Source organism: Papio anubis, chromosome 4 (genome assembly GCF_008728515.1).
Source record: "Papio anubis isolate 15944 chromosome 4, Panubis1.0, whole genome shotgun sequence".
NCBI lineage: Eukaryota > Metazoa > Chordata > Mammalia > Primates > Cercopithecidae > Papio > Papio anubis.
In genome coordinates, this window is record NC_044979.1 from 82,520,040 (window position 1) to 82,533,366 (window position 13,327).

General features: G+C 37.4%; 1 protein-coding gene and 1 pseudogene across 9 annotated transcripts in view; one reads left to right on the forward strand and one right to left on the reverse strand.

The window, feature by feature from the left end:
- Positions 1-13,327, reverse strand: part of VWDE (von Willebrand factor D and EGF domains) — a 161,316-nt gene that overhangs the window by 128,398 nt on the left and 19,591 nt on the right. The window contains exon 1 of one of the 8 annotated variants that reach the window (XM_031665300.1): positions 12,016-12,098. The exons of the other annotated variants lie outside the window; for them this stretch is intronic. The gene's annotated coding sequence lies outside the window, so the exon portion shown is untranslated. Of the gene's footprint in view, positions 1-12,015; positions 12,099-13,327 lie in introns of those variants that run through there. 8 annotated transcript variants of the gene reach the window in all.
- On the forward strand, positions 11,749-12,629 carry LOC101009276 (annotated as a pseudogene). Its single transcript, XR_160374.5, has one exon. The product of XR_160374.5 is annotated as a 40S ribosomal protein S4, X isoform-like (transcript).

The window sequence follows — 13,327 nt, forward strand, 5'->3', positions numbered from 1 at the left end:
AAACTGGAAAAATTCCCTTTGAAAACTGGCACAAGACAGGGATGCCCTCTCTCACCACTCCTATTCAACATAGTGTTGGAAGTTCTGGCTAGGGCAATTAGGCAAGAGAAAGAAATCAAGGGTATTCAGTTAGGAAAAGAAGAAGTCAAATTGTCCCTGTTTGCAGATGACATGATTGTATATTTAGAAAACCCCATTGTCTCAGCCCAAAATCTCCTTAAGCTGATAAGCAACTTCAGCAAAGTCTCAGGATACAAAATTAATGTGCAAAAATCACAAGCATTCTTATACACCAATAACAGACAAACACAGAGCCAAATCATGAATGAACTTCCATTCACAATTGCTTCAAAGAGAATAAAATACCTAGGAATCCAACTTACAAGGGATGTAAAGGACCTCTTCAAGGAGAACTACAAACCACTGCTCAGTGAAATAAAAGAGGACACAAACAAATGGAAGAACATACCATGCTCATGGATAGGAAGAATCAATATCGTGAAAATGGCCATACTGCCCAAGGTAATTTATAGATTCAATGCCATCCCCATCAAGCTACCAATGAGTTTCTTCACAGAATTGGAAAAAACTGCTTTAAAGTTCATATGGAACCAAAAAAGAGCCCGCATCTCCAAGACAATCCTAAGTCAAAAGAACAAAGCTGGAGGCATCACGCTACCTGACTTCAAACTATACTACAAGGCTACAGTAACCAAAACAGCATGGTACTGGTACCAAAACAGAGATATAGACCAATGGAACAGAACAGAGTCCTCAGAAATAATACCACACATCTACAGCCATCTGATCTTTGACAAACCTGAGAGAAACAAGAAATGGGGAAAGGATTCCCTATTTAATAAATGGTGCTGGGAAAATTGGCTAGCCATAAGTAGAAAGCTGAAACTGGATCCTTTCCTTACTCCTTATATGAAAATTAATTCAAGATGGATTAGAGACTTAAATGTTAGACCTAATACCATAAAAATCCTAGAGGAAAACCTAGGTAGTACCATTCAGGACATAGGCATGGGCAAAGACTTCATGTCTAAAACACCAAAAGCAACGGCAGCAAAAGCTAAAATTGACAAATGGGATCTAATTAAACTAAAGAGCTTCTGCACAGCAAAAGAAACTACCATCAGAGTGAACAGGCAACCTACAGAATGGGAGAAAATTTTTGCAATCTACTCATCTGACAAAGGGCTAATATCCAGAACCTACAAAGAACTCAAACAAATTTACAAGAAAAAAACAAACAACCCCATCAAAAAGTGGGCAAAGGATATGAACAGACATTTCTCAAAAGAGGACATTCATACAGCCAACAGACATATGAAAAAATGCTCATCATCACTGGCCATCAGAGAAATGCAAATCAAAACCACAATGAGATACCATCTCACACCAGTTAGAATGGCGATCATTAAAAAGTCAGGAAACAACAGGTGCTGGAGAGGATGTGGAGAAATAGGAACACTTTTACACTGTTGGTGGGATTGTAAACTAGTTCAACCATTATGGAAAACAGTATGGCGATTCCTCAAGGATCTAGAACTAGATGTACCATATGACCCAGCCATCCCATTACTGGGGATATACCCAAAGGATTATAAATTATGCTGCTATAAAGACACATGCACACGTATGTTTATTGCAGCACTATTCACAATAGCAAAGACTTGGAATCAACCCAAATGTCCATCAGTGACAGATTGGATTAAGAAAATGTGGCACATATACACCATGGAATACTATGCAGCCATAAAAAAGGATGAGTTTGCGTCCTTTGTAGGGACATGGATGCAGCTGGAAACCATCATTCTTAGCAAACTATCACAAGAACAGAAAACCAAACACCGCATGTTCTCACTCATAGGTGGGAACTGAACAACGAGATCACTTGGACTCAGGAAGGGGAACATCACACACCGGGGCCTATCATGGGGAGGGGGGAGGGGGGAGGGATTGCATTGGGAGTTATACCTGATGTAAATGACGAGTTGATGGGTGCAGCACACCAACAAGGCACAAGTATACATATGTAACAAACCTGCATGTTATGCACATGTACCCTACAACTTACAGTATAATAATAATAAATAAATTTAAAAAAAAAAAAAAATGTAAACTATCCCATCAATATTTTTATTGATCATATGTTAAAATGATAATATATTGGCTATACTGCATTAAATAAAACATTATTAATAATAAAAAAAAAAATCTAACTCACGAATAACCTTATTCTTAAATCTCAGACTATAAAAAATATATCCCAAATCTCTAGAGACATAGATCAAATAAATGGTAAATTCTGAGATAACACATAACTCTAAAATTTGAGACACTCACAGAATTAAGTAAAATTAGAGAGCAGCAACTGAAATGTCAATATGTTATTTACCATATGAAATAGCAAAGTGAGAAATGTAGTACCATGCTTTTATTTCTAATGAGTCCACAAAAGATCAGAAATAGGGGGAGGGCACTAAAATTAAAAGAAATATATTGTTACTATAATAAAATAATATAAAAACATGAATATTGTGTCAATATATTTGTGCGTTTGTATGCATGTGTGTGTTTGACATAGGAGTTTGTTGAACACAGAAGAGTGCTTGGTTTTTGTGGACATAGTGCTTTAGTATTTTCTAAGTACTGAGGACTCTATTTAGTGACAGGCTTTGTCAGCGCCTGGGGCTCTGCTCTTCTTGTCTTGGTCATCATGGATGTGTATACCCCCTAAGTCTAGGTAGAAATGCAATATCACCTTTGAGTAAGGTATCCAGTGCCCCACTTGCTGCTACTTTATAGTCATATGGGGCACTGGATACATTACTAAAAGGTGATATTATTGTGTTTCTGTCTAGACTTACCCTACATTCACTCTTTAAAACACTCTGACCCTATATCTATCTTTTTCTTCCTCTGTAATTCTAAAGGAATCTGCTTCAGGTATGTCCATGTGTCTTTGTGTTTGTGTCAGGTGACAGGCAAAGGGGGATTTACTGTTCTCGTTATCTTTCTCCCAAAAGTATTTTTATTTGCCCTCCAATTTTTCTGTCTCATCCAGGATTTAAAATTTCCAAAGTAAAGAGCTAGCATATACTAAAAAAAAGTCTATTCTCATTCTTTTAATAGTCATTTTATCAGGGATTCTACAAACAGCCTAAAGAAAGGCAAGATAGGGAGAAAAGAAAACAAGAATAGATTAGATTATCAAAATATTGTGTTTTTAGAATTATGATAAAATGTCTAAAAACAAGCCTAAAAATAAATGTATGGTACATGAAGAAAATTCTAATGAACATAGAAAAGCCTTAATCAATATAATTTATTTATAATATAAATTAAAATACATATATTTGAATATTATAATATTCAATATTATATTATAATATATTACAATACATATTTGAATATTTCAACAAATATATAAACATATATACATTTGAACAATATATAAATATATATTATGTGTCATAATACATAATATGATACATAATATATAAGTATATGTATTATATTATATAAAATATATATGCAAATGAGTATTATAAATATAAATGCATGTACAAAAAGTAAATAAGGAAAAGAAGAATGAAGACAGACTATATGACATATAGGACATAATAACATGACCAAATATTCAAATTTTGGGAGATTTAGAAAGAGAAGAGATGATTAAAGGCATAGAAAATCTCTTTATCAAAATAGAAAAACATGCTCCTGAATAAACATTGAGTCAATGGAGAAATTAAAATGGAAATCAAAAGTATTTTGAACAAATGAAAATGAAAACATGACATACTAAATTCTGTGGAATACAACAAAAGTAGTATTAAAAGAATAGTTTATAGCAATAAATGCCTACATCAAAAGAGTGGAAAGATTTTAAATAAACAACCTAACAATGCAAGAACAAATCACACCTAAAATTAGTTTAAGAAGATAAATAATAAAGATAAGAGGAGAACTAAATGGAATAGAGACTTAACAAATTTACCAAGAAGTATATTTTTTAAAAATTGACTTTTGGAAAAATAAGCAAAAACAATAAACCATTAGCTATTTAAAAAAAAAACCAAAAAACAAAAAAACCCAGGAAAACAAGAGAGATGATCCAAACAATTGAATTCAGAAACTATCAAAGGAGACTTTACAACTGATACCACAGAAATACAAAGTATTATTGGAGACTATTATGAACAGTTATATACTAACAAATAGAAAAACCTAGAGGAAATTAATAAATTCCTAGAATATGCAACTTACAAAGATTGAACCATTAAGAAATAGAAACCCTGAATGGACCAATAACAAGTAACAAGGATTCAATCAGTAATAAAAATCTCCCAACAAAGAAAAGCCCTGGATAGCTTTCCTGTTGAATTTTACCAACATATGAGGAAGAATTAACACCAATTCTCAAACTTTTTTAAAAAGCGGAATAGGTGGAAGTTTTTTCTAACTCATTCTATAAGGCCAGCACTACCCTGATACCAAAACCAGGCAAAAACATCACAACAATAGTAACAAAACCACAGGCCAATATCCCTAATAAACATAGATGCAAAAGTCCTCAAAAAAGAATACTAGCAAGGCAAATCTAAAAACACATCAAAAAGATAACATATAATTATCAAGTGGGAATTTATCCTGAGGATGCCAGGATGGTTCAATATATGCAAATCAATAAATGTGATACATCACATCAACAGAGTGAAGGACAAAAACTATATGAGCATCTCAATAGATACATAAAAAGTATGTTAAAATTTAATATTCTTCATGATGAAAACTCTCAACAAATTAGGCATAGGAGACATTTACCTCAACATAAGGAAGGCCATGTAGACAAACCAACAGTTAACCTTGTACTGAATGAGGAAGAGCTGAAAGGCTTTTTTCTAAGAACTAGAACAAGAGAAGGATGCCTACTTTTACCAATGTTAATCAACAAAGTACTACGAGTCCTAGCCAGAGCAATTAGGCCAGAGAAATACAGGGCATGCAAATAGGAAAACAGGAAGTCAAATTGCCCCACTTTGCAGATGACATGATCTTGTATTCTGAAAAACCTAAAGACTCCACCACAAAATTCTTAGAACTTCTAATGAAATAGGAAAAGTTTCAGGATAGAAAATCAACATACAAAATTCCGTAGGATTTCTATACATGAACAACTAGCTGGAAAAAAAAAAAAAAAAACAAAAAACAAGAAAGTGATTCCATCTAAAATAACTACAAAAGTATAAAATACCTAGAATAAATTTAACCAAGGTGGTGAAAGAGTTCTACAATGAAATCTACAAAACGTCAATGAAGGAAATTAAATGCTGAGCAAACAAATGATAAGGCAACTCATGCTCACGGGTTATAATAACTGATAAAGTTAAAATGACCATACTACCTTATACAATCTACAGATTCAATGTAATCCCTGTGAAAATAACAGTGACACTCTTCACAGAAATAGAAAACAAAAATTCTAATATATGTATGGAATCACGAAAAGACCCCAAATTGCCAAACTAATACTGCTCAAAAAGAACAAATCCGGAGGCATCACACTACTTGACTTTAAAATATATTGTAAAGCTGTAGTAACCAAAACATCATGGTATTGGTATAAAAGCAGATACATCAACCAATAGAACAGAACAGAGAACCCAGAAGTCAAACCACATGTTAATAGCCAACTGATTTTCAACAAAGGCACTGAGAACATACATTAGAGAAAGAAATCCTCTTCAATAAATGATGCTGGAAAACTGGACAACCTTATGCGAAGGATGAAATGAACTCTATCTCTCACAATATACAAAAATCTACTTAAAATGAATTGAGAACCTAAATGCAAGACCCAAAACTATAAAACTACTAAAATAAAACTTAGAGAAAATGCTTCAGGACATTAGAGAAAATGCTTCAGAAATTTTATGGATAAGACCTCAAAATTGCAGGCAACAAAAGCAAAAATAGACAAATGTAATATATCAAACAAAAAAGCTCTGCAAAGCAAAGGAAACAATCAACAGAGTGAAGAGACAATCTGTAGAATGAAAGAAAATATTTGCAAACTATTTATGTAACAAGGGACTGATATCCAGAATATACAAGGAACTCAAATAACTCAACAGAAATAAACAAACAAATAAAACCAAAACACAGATAATCTCGCTAAAAAATGGGCAAATGATTAGTGACATGGTTTGGATGTTTGCCCCCTCCAAATCTCATGTTGAAATGTGATTCTCAATGTAAGAATGGGGCCTGGCAGGAGGTGATTGGCTCATGAGGGTGGATTCCTCATGAATGGCTTAGCATCATCCTCTTGATGATACGTGAGTTCTTGTCCAGTTAGTTCACATGAGATCTGGTTGTTTAAAAGAGTGTGCCACTTTCCCTTCACTCTCTTTTGCTCCCACTCTCACCATGTGACACACTGGCTCTCCTTCACCTTCTGCCATGATTATAAGCTTCCTAAAGCACTCACTGGAAGCAGATGCAGGCACTATTCTTTGTGTACAGCCTGAAGAACCATGAGCCAATTAAACTTCTTTCCTTTATAAATTACCAAGTCTCGGGTATTTTTTTAGAGCAATGCAAGAATGGACTAACACAGAAAATCGGTACTGAGGAGTGGGGCATTGCTATAAATACAGGTCAAGATATGGAGGTGGCTTGGGAACTGGGTAATGAGCAGAGGTTATGAGAGTTTCAGGGTCTCAGAAGACAGGAAGATGAGGGAAAGTTTGAGACTTCTTAGAGACTGGTTAAATAATTGTAACCAAAATGCTGACAGAGATATATGGACCATGAAGTCCAGGCTGACAAGGTCTCAGGTGGAAATGAAGAAGTTTTTGGGAACTGGAGTAAAGGTCACTTGTGTTATATGCTAGCAAATAACTTAGCTGCATTGTGTTCACGTCCTAGGTGAGAGACAGGACTAGCTGGATTCCTAGGCCAACTAAGAATCCCTAAGCCTAGCTGGGGATGTGACCGCATCCACCTTTAAACATGGGGCTTGCAACTTAGTCCACAATTGACCAATCAGAGACCTCACTAAAATGCTAATTAGGCAAAAACAGGAAGTAAAGAAATAGCCAATCATCTATTGCCTGAGAGCACAGTCGGAGGGACAAGGATCAGGATATAAACTCAGGCATTGGAGCAGGCAACCGCAACCCCCTTTGGGTCCCCTCCCCTTATATGGGAACTCTGTTTTCACTCTATTTCACTCTATTAAATCTTGCAACTGCACTCTTCTGGTCCCTGTTTTGTTACCGCTTGAGATGAACTTTCGCTCCCCATCCACCACTGCTGTTTGCCACCATCACAGACCCGCCACTGACTTCCACCCCTCCAGATCCAGCAGGGTGTCCGCTGTGCTCCTGATCCAGCAAGGCGCCCATTGCCACTCCTGATCAGGCTAAAGCCTTGCCATTGTTCCTGCACTGCTAAGTTGCTGGGTTCATCCTAATCGAGCTGAACACTAGTCACTGGGTTCCACGGTTCTCTTCCATGACCTATGGCTTCTAATAGAGCTATAACACTCCACATGGCCCAAGATTCCATTCCTTGGAATCTGTGAGGCCAAGAACCCCAGGCCAGAGAACACGAGGCTTGCCACCATCTTGGGAGTGGCCTGCCGCCATTTTGGAAGCGGCCCACCACCATCTTAGGAGCTCTGGGAGCAAGGACTCCAGGTAACATAGGGATCTGTGGAACTTTGAAGTTGAGACTGATTACTTAGGGTATCTGGTGGAAGAAATTTCTAAGCAGCACAGCATTGAAGAGGTACCGTGGCTGCTTCTAATGGCCTAGGATCAGATATAGGAGCAAATAAATGACTTAAGGTTGGAACTTATATTTAATAGGGAAACAGAGTGTAAAATTTGGAAAATTTGCAGCATGACCCTGTGGTAGAGAAAGAATCCAAGCGGGCTGTGGAGAACCTCTTGCTAGAGAGATTAGCATAACTAAAAAGGAGCCAGCCGTGAATATCCAAGATAATGGAGGAAAGCCCTAAAGGCATTTTAGAAATCACTGAGGCAGCCCCTCCCATGATAGTCCCAGAGGCCTAGAGGCAAATAATTGTTTGGGGGGCCAGGTTTAAGACTGCTTCCCTGCACAGCCTTGAGACACTGCTCCCTACATCCCAGCTGCTCTGGCTGCAGCATCAGCTCATAGGGGCCCAGGTACAGCTTGAGCCACAGCTCTGGACAATGCAAATCATAAGTCTTGGTGGTTTCCATGTAGTGTTAAGTCTGCAGATGCTCAGAATGCAAGCATGAAAGAGGCCTGGCAACCTAGTAGATACTCTACTAGAGTAGTGCCGGGGGAAATGTGGAGTTGGAGCCCTCACACAAAGTCCCCACTGGAGCACTGCTAGTGGAGCTGTAAGAAGGCAGCCACTGCCCTCCAGACCCCATAATGGTAGATCCACCGGCAGCTTGTATCCTGCACCTGGAAAAGCCACAGGCATTCAATTCCAATCCAGAAGAGTAGCTATGAGCTGCTATGAACGGTGTCCAGGGAAGCCAAAGGTGATTTAATGACTGCCTTGGTTGTTTTCTTACCGCATGGAGCCTATTGCGCCTTTGTTTTGGCCTATTTATTACTTTTGGAATGGACATGCATACCCAATGCCTGTGCAACCACTGTATCTTTGAAGTAAATAAGTTGTTTTTTACTTCACAGGCTCCTAGGTAGAAGGAACTTGGTCTTGAGTCTCAGACAAGACTTTGGACTTTGGACTTTGAGTTGATGCTGGAATGAGTTAAGATTTTGGAGGACTCTTGGGAAGGGATGATTGTAATTTACAATGTGAGAAGGACATGAGATTTGGGGTGTCAGAAGTGGAATGATATGGTTTGATTGATTGTCCCTTCCAAATGTCTTGTTGAAATGTGACCTCCAATGTTGAAGGTGGGGTCTAGTTAGATCATGGAGGTGGATGCTTCATGAATAGATTGATACCCTCTGCATTGTAATGAGTGAGTTCCTGCTCTGTTAGCTCACATGAGTGCTGGTTGTTTAAAGGAGCCTGGCTCCTCTTCCTCATTCTCTCTTGTTCCTGCTGTCTTCATGTGACATGCCTGTTCCCACTTTGCCTTTCACCATGACTGCAAGCCTCTTGAGGCCCTCATCAGAAGTAGATGCCAGTGCTGTGCTTCTTTTTCAACCTGCGGAACCATGAGCCAATTAAACTTTTCTGTTTATAAATTATCCAGCCTAAGGTATTTTTTTGTGGCAATGCAAGTGGACTAATACATTCAGAAATTTCTCAAAAGAAGACATACAAATAGCCAACAGATATATTTTTAAAATGCTCAACATCAGTAATCATCAGGGAAATGCAAATCAAAATCACAAGGAGCTATCATCTTACTCTAGCTAGAATGGCTATCATCAAAAGGACAAAAAAAATTCTGTTGAGGATGCAGAGAAAATGGAATCCTTATACATTGTTTTTGGGAATGTAAATTAGTATAACCACTAGGGAAAACAGTATGAAAATTTACCAAATAACTTAAAATAGAACTACTATATTATCCACCAATATCACTACTGAGAATTTATTCGTAAGAAAGGAAATCAGTTTATCAATAGAATATCTGCACCCCCATGATTATTGCAGCACAACTCACAGTAGTCAAGATATGGGACCAACCTAAGTGCCAATCAATGGATAAACAGATAAAGAAAATGTGGTATATAAACACAATAGAATACTATTCAGCCATAAAAAGTATGGTATCTTGCCATGTGCAGCTGTGTGAAAGGAACTGGAGGTCATTATGTTAACTGAAATGAGCCAGGCAAGGAAAAATAAATATTGTTTGTTTTCACTCATATGTGGAGCTAAAAAAGTTGATCTCACTGAGATAAAGAGTAGAAAGATATTTACCAGAGTCTGGGAAGAGTGGAGGGGATGAAAAGATATTGTTTAATGGGTACCAATGTACAGTTAGATGGAAGGAATAAGTTCTAGTGCTTGACAGAACAGTCAAGTGACTAAAGTTAACAATTTATTATGTACTTCAAAATAGCTAGAAGAGAAAATGTGAAATGTTCCCAACACAAAGGAATGTAAGTGTTTAAGGTGATGAATATCTTAAATACCCTGGTTTCATAATTATGCATTGTATGCATGCATCAAAATATCATCTGAATCCCCATTAATATGTACAATTATGTATCAGTAAAAAATTAAAAAACAAATATATATGTGTGCTTTTGAATGGATATGAAGGAACTTTTTTTTATTATACTTTAAGTTCTAGGGTACATGTGCACAACATGCAGTTTGTTACATATGTATACATGTGCCATGTTGGTGTGCTGTACCCATTAACTCCTCACTTACATTAAGTATTTCTCCTAATGCCATCCCTCCCCCCTGCTCCCACCCCATGACAGGTCACAGTGTGTGATGTTCCCCACCCTGTGTCTAAGTGTTCTCATTGTTCAATTCCCACCTATGAGTGAGAACATGCAGTGTTTGGTTTTCTGTCCTCGCGATAGTTTGTTCAGAATGATGGTTTCCAGAGAAGCAACATTTTAAAAAGTCAACTCCCTTAAGTTGATCTGTAATATTATTACCAAGCCAGTAAAATATCTTATAAAGAGGTTTTGCTATGACTAGAAGGAAAACTCAACCAAATAATATTGATTCATCTACAATATTAAGCATGTCCAAAAAAAAAAAAAAAGACAAAAATTCTTAAAGGGAATGAAAAATAACTAGTAATAAGCATTTTTAAAACAATGAGGCATTGATAATTTTTCAAATATAATGGAAATAAGCCTAAACACATATGGGATTTAGTAAATGATAAATGAGACATTTAAAATCTCTGGGAAAATAAATAATGCTTGATTTCAAAGCCATTTCTTATTGAAAACAGTAAGGACATCAATTTTTCTATCCTTAAATATAAAAATAATGAAACTATGAAAACACTAGAAAAGAAGCAGTTTTTTAAAAAGTTCTTAAATTCAGGAGTTTTTGAGAAACAAAATTTAGAATATATCAGAGAAACATATTGTACTGCAAAAAAATAGTAATGTTATGCCACTAAGCACATCATGAGCAAATAACAAAGATTAATAAGAAAACAAACTGAAAAAACGAATTGCAAAATATCAGTACCCGAAAATAAATTTAGGATAAAATGAATACAAAAGTGTAAGTTTAGCCAGGGGTTTTGTTTTTTGCTTTTGTGGATTTTTCCTGTTATTTTTAGATCCAATCATTAACTACTGAAGTAAATATTGTTAGACAGAATTCTTAGTGTATTTCATAGGACATAGAAATAGACATTAATGTTTCAAATATTTCCAGCTGGTCAAGTCAAATTTCAATTATGCCTAAAGTAATAATGGAGTAACTTACTCATTTAAAATATTGAGCCAGGCGCAGTGGCTCACGCCTGTAATCCCAACACTTTGGGAGGTTGAGGCGGGTGGATCATGAGGTCAGGAGATTGAGATCATCCTGGCTAACACGGTGAAACCACGTCTCTACTAAAAAACACAAAAAATCAGCTGGGCATGGTGGTGGGCACCTGTAGTCCCAGCTACTCAGGAGGCTGAGGCAGAAGAATGGCTTGAACCTGGGAGGCCGAGCTTGAAGTGAGCCGAGATCGCGCCACTGCACTCCAGCCAGGGGAACAGAGCGAGACTCCGTCTCAAAAAAAAAAAAAAAAAAAAAAAAAATCGGAAGATGGAGGTCCTCTTTCCTTGCCTAACGCAGCCATGGCTGGTGGTCCCAAGAAGCATCTGAAGCGGGTAGCAGCTCCAAAGCATTGGATGCTGGATAAATTGACTGGTGTGTTTGCTCCTTGTCCATCCACCAGTCCCCACAAGTTGAGAGAGTGTCTCCCCCTCATCATTTTCCTAAGGAACAGACTTAAGTATGCCCTGACAGGACATGAAGTAAAGAAGATTTGCATGCAGCGGTTCATTAGGATCGATGGCAAGGTCTGAACTGATATAACCTACCCTGCTGGATTCATGGATGTCATCAGCATTGACAAGACGGGAGAGAATTTCCGTCTGATCTATGACACCAAGGGTTGCTTTGCTGTACATCGTATTACACCTGAGGAGGCCAAGTACAAGTTATGCAAAGTGAGAAAGATCTTTGTGGGCACAAAAGGAATCCCTCATCTGGTGACTCATGATGCCCACACCATCCACTACCCCGATCCTCTCATCAAGGTGAATGATACCATTCAGACTGATTTGGAGACTACCAAGATTACTGATTTCATCAAGTTCGACACTGGTAACCTGTGTATGGTGACTGGAGGTGCTAACCTGGGAAGAATTGGTGTGATCACCAACAGAGAGAGGCATCCTGGATCTTTTGACGTGGTTCATGTGAAAGATGCCAATGGCAACAGTTTTGCCACTCGACTTTCCAACACTTTTGTTATTGGCAAGGGCAACAAACCATGGATTTCTCTTCCCCGAGGAAAGGGTATCCGCCTCACCATTGCTGAAGAGTGAGACAAAAGACTGGCGGCCAAACAGAGCAGTGGGTGAAATGGGTCCCTGGGTGCCATGTCAGACCTTTGTACATAATTAAAAATATTGTGGCAGGAAAAAAAAAATATACACACACACACACACACACACACACATATTATATATATACACATACATATATATATATAATACCCAATATAATTCTAGGGAGTCCAGTAGTAGAAAAGTATCTATAAATATTTATTATATTACAGCCATCTATATTCTGGAATCACTCTTTTAGGAATTATAATTAAAACTTTGATAAGAGAAAATAAAACATTAATTTAGGAACACTAGTTATACTAGAAAGAAACAAATCAAAGCCACTTAAAGAGAAAAAAAACACATGAGATATCTTTCTCTGTGTGGATGTTGGGGGTTTGGCTGCTGTAAAATCTGAGTCAGTACACATCACCCTGCATCCCAGAGCCCTCCCAAGTCCCCTCTCTCTTTCATTGGGTCTTGGGCATGCAGGGGATACCCTGACTCTGACTGCTGCCATGGGCTGTAAGTGGAATAGCTGATACAAAAGGGCCTCTTGGCAAATGCTGGATTCTGAGTTCTGATTCAGCCAATTTTTGCCTGTTTTCACCATTTTCTTTCTTTTGGCTCATTTTCTTTTCTTTCACCATTTGGCTCATAAAGGTGGATCACTCATGGGGTTTACTCAATTTTCCCTCAGTCATTGAACTTTCTAGATCATTGAGCTTTCTATTGACAGAGTCAAGCAACTTCCTTCAGGTTTTTTCTCATAGAAGAAAATCCACCTTTGACAGAAGTG